This window comes from Carassius carassius, chromosome 8 (assembly GCF_963082965.1).
Source record: "Carassius carassius chromosome 8, fCarCar2.1, whole genome shotgun sequence".
NCBI lineage: Eukaryota > Metazoa > Chordata > Actinopteri > Cypriniformes > Cyprinidae > Carassius > Carassius carassius.
In genome coordinates, this window is record NC_081762.1 from 32,961,274 (window position 1) to 32,982,223 (window position 20,950).

Sequence of the window (20,950 nt, forward strand, 5' to 3'; positions counted from 1 at the left end):
TTGGTCCGTTTGTTTTTCTGATGGCGGATATTAATGCATTTGTAGAATCTCCTTCGTATACATTGCTAGGAAAATGTACGAAGGAACAGCTGTTAAGAATTGCTGACCATTATGAAATAGATGTCGTTGATAAAAAACGCAAGGAAAGTATTAAAGCTGAGTTGAAGTTAAAATTGTGTGAAAGGGACATTCTGAGTTTGGATAAAGATTTGGTTATGTCGGTACAAAGGCAGTCCGATTCACCATCTGTATTGATGTTTGAGCAGCAAAAAGAATTGTTGCTGTTGCAAATGGAACATGAAAGATTGAAACAACATTCTGAACATGATAGGTTGGAGTTAGAGAAGGCGAAAATTGAGGTTGAAGTTATGAAGTTAAGACTTCTGAAGGAAGGTAGGGAAGATCGAGTTACATTTGCAGTGAATTCAAATTTGAAACTTGTTCCTAAATTCAACGAGGAGGATCCTGATATATTTTTCACTCTCTTTGAGCGTATTGCTGAGCTACAGGACTGGTCAGAGGAAAATCGAGTGTTATTGTTGCAGTGTGTGTTGACCGGAAAAGCACAGTTAGTTTTTTCCGCGTTGAGTAAGGAAGATTGTCAGGATTATGATCAAATTAAATCAGCGGTCTTAAAGGCGTATGAATGTGTGCCTGAAGCATATCGTCAGCAGTTCAGGGCATGTAAGAGGGAACAAAAGCAGTCTCATTTGGAGTTTGTGCAGGATTTGAGGAAATACTTTACTCGTTGGTATACTGCGCTTGATATTACATCTTTTGATGAGTTGGTTCAACTGATGATATTGGAACAATTTAAAGTGTCTGTCCCGGATATGATCGCCACTTATATTAATGAGCGTAAAGTTAGTTCACCAGAGGAAGCGGCAGCGTAGGCTGACGATTATGTACTCTCTCACAGAAGTAGCTTTGTTGACGGGCGCTCGCGGGGAGACGGTAATATGCTTCGATATAGTACATCTCTAAATAGTTTTTCTCCTAGGTCTAGTTACCTTCCTACATGGAAGTTTGACCCGCTTAGGACATGTAATTATTGTCGTGAAAAAGGGCATTGGAAAGCTGATTGCCCTTTACTTGAGGAGAAGGCTAAACGTGACGTTAAGGTTCCTAAACCAGCTGCTTTTGTGGCTTTAGCTTCTAATACCGTTGAGACGTGTGTAAAGGATAAAGTGGATGCGGACTGTTTATCTGTATTTTCTCCTTTCCTTACAGAGGGTTATGTGTCTCTTGTGGGCAGTAATGAGGAAGTTCCGGTCAAGATCTTGCGGGACACGGGAGCCATGGATTCATTCATTTTAGAGTCTATTTTGCCTTTTTCTTCGCGGTCTGACACGGGTGACAGCATGTTAGTCCGGGGGATGGGTATGAGTATACTAACCGTTCCTCTTCATAGGGTGAAGCTGTCATCGAGTTTGGTGAATGGTGATATTGTTTTGGGAGTGCGTCCTGCTTTGCCGGTCGAGGGCGTTCATCTTATTTTGGGGAATGAGTTAGCAGGGGGGCGTGTATGGCCGGATGCTCCTGTGTCACCAATAGTTTCATCCAATGATGTGTTTCCGCAGATCCCTTCACATGTAGATCCGGTGGGTGTAACAACTCGTGCAATGACTCGAAGCACGACGAAGGAAGTAGTGGATAGTCCAAGAATGATGTTGAATCAACTGGGTAGTTCTCTGTCTATGCCTGATTTATCTGCTGTGTCCTTTCCTGTGTCTGCAGAGGAGATGGGAGAAGAGCAACGTTCGGATTTATCCTTGGCTGAGCTGTTTAACAGTGCTGTTCGAGACGATCATGTGTCTAACATCGCTCGAGGTTATTTCGTACAAGATGGTATGTTATTGCGGAAGTGGGTTCCTCATGGGGACGATTTTGTTGGGGACCCTATTATTCAAGTAGTGGTTCCCACAAAATTTCGAATGGCATTGTTGGAAGTTGCGCATGATTTGTCTGGTCATTCTGGAGTACGAAAGACCTATGATCGTGTGTTGAAGTATTTTTTTTGGCCTCGAGAAAAAAGCGACATTTCATCTTATATAAAACAGTGTCACACTTGCCAGTTGATCGGTAAACCTAATCAGAAACTAAAACTGGCTCCATTACACCCTATTCCGGCAGTGGGTGACCCTTTTGAGCATCTTATTGTGGACTGTGTGGGCCCGTTGCCATCTTCCAAGTCAGGTAGTAAATACTTGTTGACTATAATGTGTTTGAATACTCGTTTTCCTGCTGCTTACCCACTGCGTACGATCACTTCCCGCTCAATCGTAAAGGCGTTATCTCAGTTTATGTCTATCTTTGGTGTTCCTAGGGTTATCCAGAGTGATCAGGGAACTAATCTTACTTCCCATTTGTTTCAGCAGGTTTTAAAACAGCTGCATGTAAAACATCACCTTGCGACTGCATACCATGCTCAAAGCCAAGGCGCACTGGAGAGGTTCCATCAGGTTCCACTTTAAAGTCTCTTCTTCGGTCGTATTGTGTGCAGCTGGATCGAGACTGGGAAGAGGGATTGCCCTGGTTGATGCTGGCGTCACGAGAGGTTGTACAGGAGAGCACTGGCTTTAGTCCCAATGACCTTGTGTTTGGTCATAAGGTTCGTGGACTTTTGGCAGTGCTCCAAAATCCGGTTAAGATATCCGATTCTCCAAAAAATCTAGAGGCTTATGTTTACGGGTTTAAACAACGATTGGTTCAAGCGCGAGAGTTGGCTAAAGTGAAATTGGAAAAACAACAAAAAATTATGAAACGCTTATTTGATCGTACCGTTGAGCGTCGTGTTTTTGAGCCTGGAGATCAAGTTTTGGTTCTGCGTCCTTTGGTGTGCTCTCCGTTCGAAGCCAAATTCGATGGTCCGTAGGTGGTGCAGCGGAAAGTGAGTGAAGAGAATTATGTGATCGGTACCCCAGGGCGGAGGAAATCCACTAAATTGTGTCATGTTAATCTGTTGAAACCTTTTTATGAGAATCAAATTGGCGAGACTCATGTAGTGGATTTAGATCCGGTTCATTCCATTCTTTCAGTGGGATCAATTTTTCGTGGTAGCTCTAACTTGGTGGGTGGGGGTGAGGAGAATATTGAGCCTGATGAGGGTAGGTTGCGCGGTCGGTTAAATAACTCTGAGTCCTGCAAGAGACTAAGCTCCGGTCTTGCTCATTTACCTCCGGTTCAACGTGCAGAGTTGGTTTTACTATTGCAGAATTTTCCTGATTTGTTTGGAGATACCCCCTCACGTACAGATTGGATAGAGCATGACATTGACGTTGGGGAGGCGAAACCCATTAAGCAACGTTTTTATCGGGTGTCTCCAGATAAACGAGAGCTTATGGAGGCAGAAATAAACTACATGCAGGAAAATGATATTGCGGTACAGTCGTTTTCAGATTGGGCGTCCCCTTGTCTCTTTGTTTACAGGGATCTTGACAGAATCCCTGTCTTAAGGGGAGGGGTGTGACGATCCAGTATGAAACGCCCCGTTGATTTCCTGAGGGGTTCCACCTGGATGCTCTAATCAGTCTGTCCTTTAAAAGAAGCCCGTGCTTGTTCATCGGGGCTCCATGTTTATTTTTGCTTTGCTTTTATGGGTTTTGTTGTTGTGACTTCTGGAGACATACATCACATTAGCTTACATTGCATTACGTCCCATGCCATTTCATGCATACATTGTACTTTACACTACTGATCTGACTGATGCCATTTTACACTTGTTTGGTTTAGTTTCGGTTCTTTTGGTTGTTAATAAATTTCGTGTTAAAAGTAACCGCTCTGTGTGTCCCTTTCCTTTGTTACGGCCTTTTGGAGCCACAGGTCGTAACAATATATATATATATATGTGTGTGTGTGTGTGTGTACAGAAGTATTCAGTTCCCTGGAACCAAATAATGTGCCTTGCTTACCACTGAATGAGTGTCCTCTGGTTCAGCTCAAACAGCTGGATCATTGTTTCATCCATCAGCCTTCGACTGTTAAGCACCAGGTCTCGGATGTGGTGGTAATCTGAAAGGATTTTAGACCACCTGGGGGTGCAAACTCCAGCCTTCTTGGTCGGTGACTTGTGTAAAGCACACAGCTTCATACAAATGGCCTCAACCAAGCGGCTGGTGCTGGGCCACTGTGCTGGACCCCCAGGATGTCCAATCAGACACCGTTTCACACTCTCCACACCCGGTGTGACTCCGGACCGCTTCGGTGCCTTAAAGCGCCCATGTGTCAGCTGAGGCTGATGTCGAGGCTGATAGTTGACCCGCTGTTTATCAACGTCAGGGAGAGCTGTCCACAGCTGGATGGCCTCTGTCACCTGCAGGTCGGTGAGGTAAGGAGCCTCACGAAGACCCACCAGGAAACCAGCCAGATCCTGGACCTTGTCCCACCCAGCGATGCCATCAGGTCCAATGACTGCTCCCTAGTAAATGCAGATTAGTGTTAATATACACTTTCAGTCAAAAGCCTTTGAACAGAAATATTTTTTTTACATTTTTTAAAGAATTCTGCTCAACAAGCCTGCATTTATTTTATTCAAATACAACAAAAGCCATTATATTGTGAAATAATTTTACTATTTAAAATAAAAATGCTTTCTATTTGAATATAGTTTAAAGTGTAAGTTATTTCTGTGATGCACAATCGTATTTTCGGCATCATTCCTCCAGTCTTCAGTGTCACATGATCTTCAAGAAACCATTCAGATATCCTGATTTGTTCTTCTAGAAACCTTTTTTTATTGATATTATTATCAATATTTAGAACAGTTGTGTACATTTTGTTCAAGATTCTTTGATGAATAGAAGGATCCAAGATAAGAGTTTATCTGTAATAAAAAGCTTTTTTAACATTATACACTATACCATCCAAAAGTGTGGAGTCAGAACATTTAAATCATTATATATTTAGTATTAAATTATAGAAATTAATACTTTTATTTAGCAAGGACGCATTAAATAGATGATAAAGACATTTATAATGTTACAATATATACTGAACTTTCTATTCATCAAAGAAACCTAAACAAAAAATCTCTAGGAGCTATTTTTAACCTAATAATAATAATAATAATATAGCACCCGGCACCCGGTTTTTCTTAGCAGCAAATTGGAATGATTTCTGAAGAATCGTGTGCCCTGAGTAATGATGCTAAAATTCAGCATTGAAATCACAAGACTGAATTACTTTTTTAAATATATTCAAATGGATAGCAGTTATTTTAAATAGTAAAAATATTTCAAAATATTACTGCTTTTGTTGTATTTTGAATCAAATAAATGCAGGCTTAAAAAAAAACACCTTGCTTGTAGTGTATTTGGAATAAAACGAGACTGAAACAAAATAAAGCCCTTAGAGTGTCTTACCTGAGCCTCACCGGAGACACTGCTTCCAGTGTCAGATGGCTGTGACAGCACTGAAGAGGCAGGGGCGAGATGCTGTCCCTCTCCTCCAGATGATGTGGACGGCTCAGCCAGTGAAGCAGGTCCTGATCATCAACCTCCTCCACCAGCCGGTCTTCCTCCTCTGGGTTCTGGAGCACTGGAGACAGTGTTTTGCCAGTCTGGCTGTAAAGGTACTCGATTCCCAGCAATTCACCTACAATAATAAAATAAGAAAAAAAGAAAAAAAGTGCTCTTAATAATTTATCAAGTACATTGGAGGCTAAATAGATAACTTAATAGAATATTGCAAAAGAACAAATTAAATTTCTTACCTGTATATGCTCCAGGAGGGCGATAGCGCTCATCCCAGGGCTTCCCAAAGACTGTTCGGCTAAGCCGGTCCACAGCCTCTCTCATGGCACTGCCATATGTCCGAATGGAGGACGCCCGTTTTATGGCATCTTCCATTCGGTCATCATTCCAACGCATCAAGCCCTCAAGGAGATAGGCCTGAAAATGCGCATCGCTGGCACTGGTTCCTAAAAGTTAAATAATATTAAAAAATATATAAAAAAGGGTTTTATATGTCACATATGTACAATATATGTACTACACATAAGGTGCTCTGAAGTAACTTGTATACTACATTTAATAGAGTTGTGTAACTAAATTAAAAATGATTGTCACTTATTCCTGTATTACTAGTGACTTGTTAGTCAAGACAGCTTTGTCAATGCTAATGACATTAAAAAGTAATTGTAATGTAGAGTGTGACATTTATTAATGCGGCATTACTTTAAAGTGATGGAAGCAGTTACAGTGCTTATATTTTCTACAGAAAAATAATAATCCATGTGCATGTAATACCTGGAATAAAACGGTTCAGGTGGAGGTGGAACGACTCCAAGGAGGTAGAGCCACGAGCACACCTGTAGCAGCACAGCTCCACGCTGCCTTTCTTCAGTGTCCCTGTCTTCATGTACAGCGGAAAGTCCTCTGGGTCTTGTATACACTGGACGTGCTTGCGCTGTTCCTTCCATATCTGCTGGATCCGTTCGTGGTCCAGCAGAGGAACTCCCAGGGTGTCCTTCCCATCCGCACTGTCAAACTGATCAATCAGTAACCCAATCAATCTGGCGGTCTCCTCCACCCCCCTGGTCCTCCTCCGGCAGTGCAGTGCCAACTCCCTCCGGGTAATGCGAGCACTGACCGCCTTTTCTGAGATGTGGCCAGTCTTCTTTGCCGCCAGGTCACTCTCTTTTGCAGAGCGAAGAGCAGCCACATCCTCTGGATCCCACTGAAAGATGCACCTGGACAGACGTGCCATGAAGATCCCGTAGAGTGGATGAGCCTCTGTCGTGACACCTGCAGCAAATCGCCGCATGAAGTGCCAGATGTCGAGGCGCACTACAAGCTCATCCCACTCCGAAAACATGATCTTCACCTGCGATTGGCCATACTGACTGCAGCAGTCCCTGTCCACGTACATCACTTTTGGGGCTGCCTCTCCTGCCTCTCGGTAGCGTTTCATCAGACCAGCTGCCATGGAGTCCAGTCCATGTCCCTCGGCAGCTGTCAGCACAGAGGCAAGGACCTGGCCGTGTTCATTTCCGACATTTGTGCACCAGGCAGCTGTTCCTGAAGCAGCACCGGCAAGCATCAACAAAAGAAGGAACATGAACTAATGTGGAAGCAATCAAAGTCCTCGAGACAGTGTGAAAGGCTAACGAATGCAAGTTGGCCTCTTAATTGACCTAAAAATGGGGCTGTATCTAACATGTAGAGGGATGTTAGGGAGGACAGCTGAAACGGTCAGATGTCACTTAGACCAGCGGGTCTCAATTCCAGTCCTCGCGCCCCCTGCTCTTCACATTTTGTAAGTTTCTCGTATAGCTTCAGACATTTGTTCCATTCGAACGTAAGTGCCCTGAGAACTGGACATCACATGACATCCCTCCGTGATTCAAGTTCAAAGCGTATGTATACTTTCAATTCATAGTAAATAATACAGTGGTGTATTGAGGTATACAGAGGTAAATTATGTCACACTTCTCCATGTGTGAAGAAGTTGTGCAGCACAAATCCGTGAACCAATGTTCCAAAGTGAAGTATACTTTGACGGATTTCCCCTGCTTAGGGAGTGGGGAGCAATGAACACTGTGTAGGGACCATGTCAATCGCTAGGAGCTCACTTCTAATGAGCTGATTATCCGAATCAGGTGTGCTAACAAAGAGAGACATGCAAAACATGCAGACCTGGGGGGAGCGAGGACTAGAATTGAGAACCGCTTCCTTAGACTTTAAGTCAGTGTGAGCAAAAGAGGTGAAAAGTTGTCTGCATGACCCGAGTGTTCCAAGGTAGCCTACATAATACAAGAATCCATACACATTCATACTGGCGTAACAAGACCGAGAAGGTCCTTAAACACAAAAGCTTAATCTCTTTGTTAATTCGACAACATAATCTTGGCCAGTGCAAAGGAGCAAGCCCAGAGGAGGGACAGCCTCTTTGCATCAAACCCGTCATTCCCAGCTATGCTCGTCATTCTTGAAAGGCCAGGGGAATTAGCTCAAATGGTAGAGTGCTTGCTTAGCATGCGAGAGGTAGCGGGATCGATGCCCGCATTCTCCAAGTTGGCTCCTGCCCTTTTACTCACACATCCCTAGAGGAGTGGTTTTCAATCCTGTCCTGGAGGCATCCCTGCCCTGCACATTTCGCATTTCCCCTCATCTAACAAACCTGTTTCAAATCATCAGCTCATTAGTAGAGACTGCAAGACCTGATTTGGGTGTGTCTAATAAGGGAGACATACAAAATGTTCAGGGCAGGGGTGCCTCCAGGAAAGGTTTGAAAACCATTGCCCTAAAGAGACTGACTGAGCGTTGACGCAATGCTGCCACACTCCCACGTTAGCTTTTTTTGGGCTCACAGCTGCCAAAAAGTATTTCAGACATGGTCCTGTGCAAATTGGTTGCAAAACAGTGCCATTTTACGCACAGTTCCCTAAAGCAGTGGTTTTCAAACCTGTCCTGGAGGCACCCCTGCCCTCCAAATTTTGAATGTTTCCCTCATCTAACACACCTGTTTCAAATCATCAGCTCATTAGTAGAGACCGCGAGACCTTATTTGGGTGTGTGTAATAAGGGAGACAATAAAAATGTGCCTGGCAGGGGTGCCTCCAGGACAGGTTTGAGAACCACTGCCCTAAAGAGACAGACTGAGCATCGATGCAATGCGGCCACACTCTCTACGTTAGTTAATTTTTTTGGACTAAAAGGTGCCGAAAAGTATTTCAGACATTGTCCTGCGCAAACTGGTGGCAAAATAGGTCCCACCGAGATTTGAACTCGGATCACTGGATTCAGAGTCCAGAGTGCTAACCATTACACCATGGAACCTTATCTGGTGCAGCTGTTGCTCACATGGCCACAAACACTGGCACCATCGCCAAACTAGTGCTGTTTTATCTTTTCCTGCGGCAAGAAAGCACACAGGCTCCACCGAGATTCGAACTCAGATCGCTGGATTCAAAGCCCAGAGTGCTGACCATTACACCATGGAACTGAAACTGCTTGGTTGGAGGCCAACTTGGAAACAGATAGCTCTCTGGTTGTGGGGAACAGTTATACAGAGAGGTTGGAACCCAGTGATTTTTGGTCAATGGCCCGCCTCAAAAAAGGGAAAAGTGCGGGAGATGTTGCCGAAACCCGGGATCGAACAGGGGACCTTTAGATCTTCAGTCTAACGCTCTCCCAACTGAGCTATTTTGGCTACAACAAACCTCTGCTGAGCAAGCAGTGATTTCAGTGAGATCACCCTACTCTTTGTCGGAGCTGAAGAGCAGAGCAGAGATGAGCCCCCAGACAATAAAAACAGCTGGCCAGTACGGGGATCGAACCCACGACCTTGGCGTTATTAGCACCACGCTCTAACCAGCTGAGCTAACCGGCCTGGCTTAGCCATCCGTGTCTGCCTGATTGGAAAAACCTGCCATAATGTTTGTGAATGCAATGAGACAATAAAGCTTCACGTTTTAACCTAAACTAGGGGTCGTCCGGGATTTGAACCCGGGACCTCTCGCACCCAAAGCGAGAATCATACACCTAGACCAACGAGCCTTCTTGCCCAAAGCCAGGAAAAAATAGCTATTTCAGCATCAACAAAAGAAGGAACATGAACTAACGTGGAAGCAATCAATGTCCTCGAGACAGTGTGAAAGGCTAACGAATGCAAGTTGGCCTCTTAATTGACCTAAAAATGGGGCTGTATCTAACATGTAGAGGGATGTTAGGGAGGACAGCTGAAACGGTCAGATGTCACTTAGACCAGCGGGTCTCAATTCCAGTCCTCGCGCCCCCTGCTCTTCACATTTTGTAAGTTGCTCGTATAGCTTCAGACATTTGTTCCATTCGAACGTAAGTGCCCTGAGAACTGGACATCACATGACATCCCTCCGTGATTCAAGTTCAAAGCGAATATATACGTTCAATTTATAGTGAGTAATACAGTGGTGTATCGAGGTATACAGAGGTAAATGATGTCAAACTTCTCCATGTGTGAAGAAGTTGCGCAGCACAAATCCGTGAACCAATGTTCCAAAGTGAAGTATACTTTGACAGATTTCCCCTGCTCAGGGAGTGGGGAGCAATGAACACTGTGTAGGGACCATGTCAATCACTAGGAGCTCACTTCTAATGAGCTGATTATCAGAATCAGGTGTGCTAACAAAGAGAGACATGCAAAACATGCAGACCTGGGGGGAGCGAGGACTAGAATTGAGAACCGCTTCCTTAGACTTTAAGTCAGTGTGAGCAAAAGAGTTGAGAAGTTGTCTGCATGATCCGAGTGTTCCAAGGTAGCCTACATAATACAAGAATCCATACACATGCATACTGGCGTAACAAGACCGAGAAGGTCCTTAAACACAAAAGCTTAATCTCTTTGTTAATTTGACAACATAATCTCGGCCAGTGCAAAGGAGCAAGCCCAGAGGAGGGACAGCCTTTTTGCCTCAAACCCGTCATTCCCAGCTATGCTCGTCATTCTTGAAAGGCCAGGGGAATTAGCTCAAATGGTAGAGCGCTCGCTTAGCATGCGAGAGGTAGCGGGATTGATGCCTGCATTCTCCAAGTTGGCTCCTGCCCTTTTACTCACACATCCCTAGATCAGTGGTTTTCAATCCTGTCCTGGAGGCATCCCTGCCCTGCACAATTCGCATTTCCCCTCATCTAACACACCTGTTTCAAATCATCAGCTCATTAGTAGAGACTGCAAAACCTGATTTGGGTGTGTCTAATAAGGGAGACATACAAAATGTTCAGGGCAGTGGTGCCTCCAGGAAAGGTTTGAAAACCATTGCCCTAAAGAGACCGACTGAGCGTTGACGCAATGCTGCCACACTACCACGTTAGCTTTTTTTGGGCTCACAGCTGCCAAAAAGTATTTCAGACACGGTCCTGTGCAAATTGGTTGCAAAACAGTGCCATTTTACGCACAGTTCCCTAAAGCAGTGGTTTTCAAACCTGTCCTGGAGGCACCCCTGCCCTCCAAATTTTGAATGTTTCCCTCATCTAACACACCTGTTTCAAATCATCAGCTCATTAGTAGAGACCGCGAGACCTTATTTGGGTGTGTCCAATAAGGGAGACAATAAAAATGTGCCTGGCAGGGGTGCCTCCAGGACAGGTTTGAGAACCACTGCCCTAAAGAGACAGACTGAGCATCGATGCAATGCGGCCACACTCTCTACGTTAGTTAATTTTTTTGGACTAAAAGGTGCCGAAAAGTATTTCAGACATTGTCCTGCGCAAACTGGTGGCAAAATAGGTCCCACCGAGATTTGAACTCGGATCACTGGATTCAGAGCCCAGAGTGCTAACCATTACACCATGGAACCTTATCTGGTGCAGCTGTTGCTCATATGGCCACAAACACTGGCACCATCGCCAAGCTAGTGTTGTTTTATCTTTTCCTGCGGCAAGAAAGCACACAGGCTCCACCGAGATTCGAACTCAGATCGCTGGATTCAAAGCCCAGAGTGCTGACCATTACACCATTGAACCGAAACTGCTTGGTTGGAGGCCAACTTGGAAACAGATAGCTCTCTGGTTGTGGGGAACAGTTATACAGAGAGGTTGGAACCCAGTGATTTTTGGTCAATGGCCTGCCTCAAAAAAGGGAAAAGTGCGGGAGATGTTGCCGAAACCCGGGATCGAACCAGGAACCTTTAGATCTTCAGTGTACACTCTCCCAACTGAGCTATTTTGGCTACAACAAACCTCTGCTTAGCAAGCAGTGATTTCAGTGAGATCACCCTACTCTTTGTCGGAGCTGAAGAGCAGAGCAGAGATGAGCCCCCAGACAATAAAAACAGCTGGCCAGTACGGGGATCGAACCCACGACCTTGGCGTTATTAGCAGCACGCACTAATCAGCTGCGCTAACCGGCCTGGCTTGGCCATTAGTGTCTGCCTGATTGAAAAAAACCTGCTATAATGTTTGTGAATGCAATGAGACAATAAAGCTTCACGTTTCAACCCGAATCAGGTGTGCTAACAAAGAGAGACATGCAAAACATGCAGACCTGGTGGGAGCGAGGACTAGAATTGAGAACCGCTTCCTTAGACTTTAAGTCAGTGTGAGCAAAAGAGGTGAGAAGTTGTCTGCATGATCCGAGTGTTCCAAGGTAGCCTACATAATACAAGAATCCATACACATGCATACTGGCGTAACAAGACCGCGAAGGTCCTTAAACACAAAAGCTTAATCTCTTTGTTAATTCGACAACATAATCTCGGCCAGTGCAAAGGAGCAAGCCCAGAGGAGGGACAGCCTCTTTGCATCAAACCCGTCATTCCCAGCTATGCTCGTCATTCTTGAAAGGCCAGGGGAATTAGCTGAAATGGTAGAGCGCTCGCTTAGCATTCGAAAGGTAGCGGGATCGATGCCCGCATTCTCCAAGTTGGCTCCTGCCCTTTTACTCACACATCCCTAGATCAGTGGTTTTCAAACCTGTCCTGGAGGCACCCCTGCCCTTCACATTTTGAATGTTTCCCTCATCTAACACACCTGTTTCAAATCATCAGCTCATTAGTAGAGACCGCGAGACCTTATTTGGGTGTGTCTAATAAGGGAGACAATAAAAATGTGCAGGGCAGGGGTGCCTCCAGGACAGGTTTGAGAACCACTGCCCTAAAGAAACAGACTGAGCATCGATGCAATGCGGCCACACTCTCTATGTTAGTTAATTTTTTTGGACTAAAAGGTGCCGAAAAGTATTTCAGACATTTTCCTGCGCAAACTGGTTGCAAAATAGGTCCCACCAAGACTTGAACTCAAATCACTGGATTCAGAGTCCAGAGTGCTAACCATTACACCATGGAACCTTAACTGGTGCAGCTGTTGCTCACAGGGCTACAAACACTGGCACCATCGCCAAACTAGTGCTGTTTTATCTTTTCCTGCAGCAAGAAAGCACACAGGCTCCACCGAGATTCGAACTCAGATCGCTGGATTCAAAGACCAGAGTGCTATTACACCATGGAACCGAAACTGCTTGGTTGGAGACCAACTTGGAAACAGATAGCTCTCTGGCAGTGGGGAAGCAGTTATACAGAGAGGTTGGAACCCAGTGATTTTTGGTCAATGGCCCTCCTCAAAAAAGGGAAAAGTGTGGGAGATGTTGCCGAAACCCGGAATCAACCAGGGACCTTTAGATCTTCAGTCTAACGCTCTCCCAACTGAGCTATTTTGGCTACAACAAACCTCTGCTTAGCAAGCAGGGATTTCAGTGAGATCACCCTACTCTTTGTCGGAGCTGAACAGCAGATCAGATGAGCCCCCAGACAATAAAAACAGCTGGCCAGTAGGGGGATCGAACCCACGACCTTGGCGTTATAGCACCATGCTCTAACCAGCTGAGCTAACTTAGCCCTCCGTGTCTGCCTGATTGGAAAAAACCTGCCATAATGTTTGTGAATGCAATGAGACAATAAAGCTTAACGTTTTAACCTGAACAAGGGCTCGTCCAGGATTTGAACCCGGGACCTCTCGCACCCAAAGCGAGAATCATACCCCTAGACCAACGAGCCTTCTTGCCCAAAGCCAAGAAAAAAGAGCTATTTCAGCATCAACAAAAGAAGGAACATGAACTAATGTGGAAGCAATCAAAGTCCTCGAGACAGTGTGAAAGGCTAACGAATGCAAGTTGGCCTCTTAATTGACCTAAAAATGCAAAAGCAGGCAGTGCTGGGCCTGGACCGGATGTCAAAGCACCAGAAGATGGAATCATCATCGACACAGTCATGTCTGGGTTAAGGACTAGTGTGCCTAACAGTGACCCAGGTGCTGAAATGGGCTGCACAACTCCTGCTGCTGTGGGGACGGGTGCGATAGGGCACTCCCTTTTGGCAAAAGTGGGCCGGCGACCCGGTCGCAGAATTGGAGCCTGTCCTTCTCGATTTGGCGGAAGGATAAATTGATGTTTTGGGCCTGATGTTGATGGCACGTCATCCAATTTTTCCCTCGGCAGAGGAAGCTGCGTATCAGCCACATCAATTGGGTCAGATGGAGTCAGTCCCTGGGCGAGGACACTCATTTCCTGATTCTTCTGCTGCCGTTGAAACCTGAAAGTAAATTACTTGTAAAATATATATATATATATATATATATATATGTGTGTGTGTGTGTGTGTGTGTGTGTGTGTGTGTACAGAAGTATTCAGTTCCCTTGAACCAAATAATGTGCCTTGCTTACCACTGAATGAGTGTCCTCTGGTTCAGCTCAAACAGCTGGATCATTGTTTCATCCATCAGCCTTCGACTGTTAAGCACTAGGTCTCGGATGTGGTGGTAATCTGAAAGGATTTTAGACCACCTGGGGGTGCAAACTCCAGCCTTCTTGGTCGGTGACTTGTGTAAAGCACACAGCTTCATACAAATGGCCTCAACCAAGCGGCTGGTGCTGGGCCACTGTGCTGGACCCCCAGGATGTCCAATCAGACACCGTTTCACACTCTCCACACCCGGTGTGACTCCGGACCGCTTCGGTGCCTTAAAGCGCCCATGTGTCAGCTGAGGCTGATGTCGAGGCTGATAGTTGACCCGCTGTTTATCAACATCAGGGAGAACTGTCCACAGCTGGATGGCCTCTGTCACCTGCAGGTCGGTGAGGTAAGGAGCCTCACGAAGACCCACCAGGAAACCAGCCAGATCCTGGACCTTGTCCCACCCAGCGATGCCATCAGGTCCAATGACTGCTCCCTAGTAAATGCAGATTAGTGTTAATATACACTTCCAGTCAAAAGCCTTTGAACAGAAATATTTTTTTACATTTTTTAAAGAATTCTGCTCAACAAGCCTGCATTTATTTTATTCAAATACAACAAAAGCCATTATATTGTGAAATAATTTTACTATTTAAAATAAAAAGGCTTTCTATTTGAATATAGTTTAAAGTGTAAGTTATTTCTGTGATGCCCAGCTGTATTTTCAGCATCATTCCTGAGTCTTCAGTGTCACATGATCTTCAGAAATCATTCAGATATCCAAATTTGTTGTTCTAGAAACCTTTTTTTATTGATATTATTATCATCAATATTTAGAACAGTTGTGTACATTTTGTTCAAGATTCTTTGATGAATAGAAGGATCCAAGATAAGAGTTTATCTGTAATAAAAAGCTTTTTTAACATTATACACTATACCATCCAAAAGTGTGGAGTCAGAACATTTAAATCATTATATATTTAGTATTAAATTATAGAAATTAATACTTTTATTTAGCAAGGACGCATTAAATAGATGATAAAGACATTTATAATGTTACAATATATACTGAACTTTCTATTCATCAAAGAAACCTAAACAAAAAATCTCTAGAAGCTATTTTTAACCTAATAATAATAATAATAATATAGCACCCGGCACCCGGTTTTTTTAGCAGCAAATTGGAATGATTTCTGAAGAATCGTGTGCCCTGAGTAATGATGTTAAATTCAGCATTGAAATCACAAGACTGAATTACATTTTTAAATATATTCAAATGGATAGCAGTTACTTTAAATAGTAAAAATATTTCAAAATATTACTGCTTTTGTTGTATTTTGAATCAAATAAATGCAGGCTTAAAAAAAAACACCTTGCTTGTAGTGTATTTGGAATAAAACGAGACTGAAACAAAATAAAGCCCTTAGAGTGTCTTACCTGAGCCTCGCCGGAGACACTGCTTCCAGTGTCAGATGGCTGTGACAGCACTGAAGAGGCAGGGGCGAGATACTGTCCCTCTCCTCCAGATGATGTGGACGGCTCAGCCAGTGATGCTGGGGACTGAGGCAGAGGCAAAGATGAGGGGCTGTTTCTGAGATCACGGCAGGGGTCATCCTCATACAGCACTGGAACTGTGATGTCCTCCATGCTCTCTTCCTCAAACCCCTCATCAAGCAGGTCCTGATCATCAACCTCCTCCACCAGCCGGTCTTCCTCCTCTGGGTTCTGGAGCACTGGAGTCAGTGTTTTGCCAGTCTGGCTGTAAAGGTACTCGATTCCCAGCAATTCACCTACAATAATAAAATAATAAAAAAAGAAAAAAAGTGCTCTTAATAATTTATCAAGTACATTGGAGGCTAAATAGATAACTTAATAGAATATTGCAAAAGAACAAATTAAATTTCTTACCTGTATATGCTCCAGGAGGGCGATAGCGCTCATCCCAGGGCTTCCCAAAGACTGTTTGGCTAAGCCGGTCCACAGCCTCTCTCATGGCACTGCCATATGTCCGAATGGAGGACGCCCGTTTTATGGCATCTTCCATTTGGTCATCATTCCAACGCATCAAGCCCTCAAGGAGATAGGCCTGAAAATGCGCATCGCTGGCACTGGTTCCTAAAAGTTAAATAATATTAAAAAATATATAAAAAAGGGTTTTATATGTCACATATGTACAATATATGTACTACACATAAGGTGCTCTGAAGTAACTTGTATACTACATTTAATAGAGTTGTGTAACTAAATTAAAAATGATTGTCACTTATTCCTGTATTACTAGTGACTTGTTAGTCAAGACAGCTTTGTCAATGCTAATGACATTAACAAATAATTGTAATGTAGAGTGTGACATTTATTAATGCGGCATTACTTTAAAGTGATGGAAGCAGTTACAGTGCTTACATTTTCTACAGAAAAATAATAATCCATATGCATGTAATACCTGGAATAAAACGGTTCAGGTGGAGGTGGAACGACTCCAAGGAGGTAGAGCCACGAGCACACCTGTAGCAGCACAGCTCCACGCTGCCTTTCTTCAATGTCCCTGTCTTCATGTACAGCGGAAAGTCCTCTGGGTCTTGTATACACTGGACGTGCTTGCGCTGTTCCTTCCATATCTGCTGGATCCGTTTGTGGTCCAGCAGAGGAACTCCCAGGGTGTCCTTCCCATCCGCACTGTCAAACTGATCAATCAGTGACCCAATCAATCTGGCGGTCTCCTCCACCCCCCTGGTCCTCCTCCGGCAGTGCAGTGCCAACTCCCTCCGGGTAATGCGAGCACTGACCGCCTTTTCTGAGATGTGGCCAGTCTTCTTTGCCGCCAGGTCACTCTCTTTTGCAGAGCGAAGAGCAGCCACATCCTCTGGATCCCACTGAAAGATGCACGTGGACAGACGTGCCATGAAGATCCCGTAGAGTGGATGAGCCTCTGTTGTGACACCTGCAGCAAATCGCCGCATGAAGTGCCAGATGTCGAGGCGCACTACAAGCTCATCCCACTCCGAAAACATGATCTTCACCCGCGATTGGCCATACTGACTGCAGCGGTCCCTGTCCACGTACATCACTTTTGGGGCTGCCTCTCCTGCCTCTCGGTAGCGTTTCATCAGACCAGCTGCCATGGAGTCCAGTCCATGTCCCTCGCCAGCTGTCAGCACAGAGACAAGGACCTGGCCGTGTTCATTTCCGACATTTGTGCACCAGGCAGCTGTTCCTGAAGCAGCACCGGCAAGTTTCTTTGTGACCTATTGGGAAAAATAAAAGATGTGCTCTTTATGTACGCACATCACACACATATCCATATCTGGCAAATTTCTGGATATAAACAGGGCTTTGATACCTTTTTTGTCGAATCCATCTTGAGAACACAGCCAAAGACAGATGTTAATTTGGCCTTGACCTCGTGCAGTCTCCCCAGAACATCCCTGGCATACACGGCTAACAGCCACTTAGGTTTAGGCAGGGCAGGTAAAAGTGGAGGATCAGCAAACACAGGAGGCTGCACAAGGGAGGACCTTGTGAATGGTTCGCAGGCAGTCAGGTACTGCAAGACACGCTGTGTCCATGCCTCACTGTGCTGTTCCATCAGCTTCCTGTAAAGCTGAGTCACACTGTTGCCCAGTGTCCTCTCCCTCATCATCCTCAGCACCCGGTTGTCACATGAGTATCTAAGGAAACAACAGTATAATCATGCAAATGCTTTAGTTGGTAAAAAATAACCCATATAAAAGCACCTAATAATGAATGATTGTCATTATGAATTACCTCTATGTCAGCAAAGCTGGAAACTGACTGCGGTGGCCCATATCCAGCTGTCCTAGGATGTCCTCAGACCAGGCAGGATATTTCTTTTTGCAGCGTTTGCACTCCAGATACTCAGTGGCAAGGTCATACCACCCGTCGATGTCCAAGACCTTACGCACGGTACGGTAAATTCCTGCCGCTGTTAGTCTGTGCTTACCACAGTCTGGGCGAACACAGACAAGAGGAAATAACCACATCTTCAGCGGCATCCATAAGAAAAGGGGCCGACAGAAGAAGAGGTCAGGTGAGGCAGGGGGCTGAGTGTTTATTAAAGGGGGCTGAGGAGGATACCACCAAAGTTTCAGCTGGGACACTAGTTCTGACTTGCCGGTTCGTGGGTTGGCCTTAAATAGTGTGTTCCGGATCCACTCATGCTGGAAAGGTGGAAGTTGATCTTTCCAGTGACTTGGAAGCTCAGCTGGTGGCTGGTGATGTGAAGGAGCTGGTGCCTTGGCAGTTTCCACTGATGGAGATGGACCAGCACAGTCCTCTGAGTGAATAGTAAAAAAAAATCAATAAGGACGACAGTTGCATTTGATAGTAATATGCCATAAATGCAGCGCACAAACAGCCTGCAAAGCACAATTTTTGGACAAGTATTCATAATTATTATGTTATATTTAGGAACGAGAGTGAAGAAAGTGGTACTAGTGTTAAGGAAGCAAAGAACACAGCATACACTATATTAATTTAAGGAGAATGGAATCAGTGCAGCTCACTGAGAATGAGGATCAGATGGAATGGAGGAAGGAAAATGTGGTGTGATGAATTAAGTGTAAAGCAACGAAGCCCACGGACATGAAGCATACACACAGATAGAGTAAGGAAAAACTGTTCCTCTAATCATTAGAACAATGAATCTCCACCATCCTGTCTGCTCAGGGAGAGCTGAAGAGTGTGTGAGAAGAGCAAGCGGTGTGAAAAAGTTATCTGGTGATTATCTAACAACGGGTAAGTTCGGAAACGCAAATAAATACACTGACACCTTGAAAAATCCTTACGGTTTTGAAGTGCACTCAAAGAAAGCATCCCGCTTGAGGCATGATATGATATAATTCTGTATTGTAAACAAAACATATTTTAAAATGTTGATTATTTTCCCCCAAGAAATAACGCTTCTCAGTGTGTTTTCACAAAACATTCTTGTAATATGTGCATTTGTGTCATATGCCACACCTGTATTTAGCTGTGCTTCACATTGTGATGCAGCAAATACCAGCTCCTCATCGTCATCTTCAGCAGTGGGAACGGACTTGCCTGGAGCACAAATGTTAAAACTATCATTGTGAACAATACACAGAGACAAACATATGTAAGATGGTGCTTACTTACCAGTAGCGAAAAGCTGCATGGGGGGCAAATGTTTGGCTGGGGGTTCTGCTGCTGGAGGAGGTAAAGTGGACTGCAAAAATGGATCTGGAAACGGCAAGTTGACAAGTTTGCCATAATGATAAATTAATATATGTAGAAATGCTGTAGGTAAAATTCTATATTCACACTCCTACTCACAGGGTTTAACTGGTGATGTGAGTTTTTTCGCCAGCAGTGAAGGCGACAAATTTTTGCCACGTGCCAACAGCACTTTCACAGTTGCGGTCTTCTGTACACCAGTTTGGATAGCTGCAGGTGGAGGTGCAGTGGTTGCAGAAGCACTGGAGGTTGCAGCGTGAGGTGCAGGCTGACGTACGCTGGTGCCCACAGCAGAAGCCCGTCTTTTCAGGACATATGTCTTGAAAATGGCCATGTTGGTTTTGGGCCTGGCATCTGCCTTAACGAGGTACCTGATGAGGGCTTGAGCCTCCTTGCTCTGGTCCTCATAAACATCTTTCATGGACCGGCCCTGGAAGTCACCAAACTCCACCATCAAGCAGCCCTGGTCTCCAGTTGCCCGGGCTTCTGCCTGCATTTCCTGCTTCCTCTGATACTTCTCCACTTCTTTTGCCATCTCTCTAATTTGAGAAGAGTACTGTAGGAACAGTTGTTTATTTTCTGACAGGGGTGTTGTCTGCGCCGTCTCATTGGAAATGCTGAGCACCAAATACACGGCATACCCCAGAGAGTTTTCCAGGAGCCATCTAAATCTCTGGCCCTGGTACTTCCCAAACTGATGTTTGCAGTGAGCCAGTACTAAAAACTGGTCACTGGGGTCTCCACCGTTTGTGCTGACAAAAGTACTGGCCTCTGACAGCACCTACTCTTTAGGTTTGGCCCTTCCAGACTCCATATTTTCAAGGCGCCTCGCCTCCGCCGAAGGTGCCATGAGGAGTCGGCTTGATGTTGCCGATTGCCGTTGAAAAGAGGGATATGCATACATTTTCTGAAATGAAAATCAGAAAAAGACTACTACCTTTTGCAATCTAAAAGACACCTGTATGTTAAGTGTGTAACAATAATTTAACAAGCTACGCATAAACTATATTACTGTGGTAATAAACATGGCCATGACATAAACTGTCCTGAAGTTGAGTTTTCTACAAAGGACAGGAATCCCTGACATATAAAATATGTAACGTCAATATGAAGTCTGAAATTTCCTTTTATTTTCAATGCTGTCATCTTAAACCATGATTACACACACACCAGGCTACAAAATATTACATTAAATATATCATACTTCAAATGTTGTCATCTTACCCCAGGGTTACACCAGGTGCTTTTACCTCTTAAAATCTCAGCCATTATTCTGTGTTTTTAACTTTCTGATCTACCTAAATTAAAATGAGCACTATTCCCACATACTTTGGCCCATATGGATACATTTGGCCTTTTTTTGTTTGTTTTTAGTTAAGACTCTCAATGTTTTTTTTTTATAAAAAAAAAAGTCATTATTATTACATTATTTTAGAAAATATCAATTATTTCTTGGTAAATGCAGTTTTCCATATCTCCACAACAATTTGGTAACGATTTTTACAATTAAAATGTGTGTGTGTTATTATGTGTTAATACCAAATATAAATGTAAATAGTTTAATCATTATTTTCATTCATAGGGCCCAGAAACC

At 44.3% G+C, this 20,950-nt stretch overlaps 5 non-coding genes across 5 annotated transcripts; all 5 read right to left on the reverse strand.

The window, feature by feature from the left end:
• Positions 1–8,705: 8,705 nt before the first annotated feature.
• trnaq-cug (transfer RNA glutamine (anticodon CUG)) lies at positions 8,706–8,777 on the reverse strand. The gene has a single exon. It is a non-coding gene; the product is annotated as a tRNA-Gln (tRNA).
• A 300-nt stretch (positions 8,778–9,077) lies between these two features.
• trnaf-gaa (transfer RNA phenylalanine (anticodon GAA)) lies at positions 9,078–9,150 on the reverse strand. Its single transcript has one exon. It is a non-coding gene; the product is annotated as a tRNA-Phe (tRNA).
• A 106-nt stretch (positions 9,151–9,256) lies between these two features.
• On the reverse strand, positions 9,257–9,330 carry trnai-aau (transfer RNA isoleucine (anticodon AAU)). The gene has a single exon. It is a non-coding gene; the product is annotated as a tRNA-Ile (tRNA).
• A 1,873-nt stretch (positions 9,331–11,203) lies between these two features.
• On the reverse strand, positions 11,204–11,275 carry trnaq-cug (transfer RNA glutamine (anticodon CUG)). The gene has a single exon. It is a non-coding gene; the product is annotated as a tRNA-Gln (tRNA).
• A 2,121-nt stretch (positions 11,276–13,396) lies between these two features.
• trnap-ugg (transfer RNA proline (anticodon UGG)) lies at positions 13,397–13,468 on the reverse strand. The gene has a single exon. It is a non-coding gene; the product is annotated as a tRNA-Pro (tRNA).
• Positions 13,469–20,950: the final 7,482 nt, after the last annotated feature.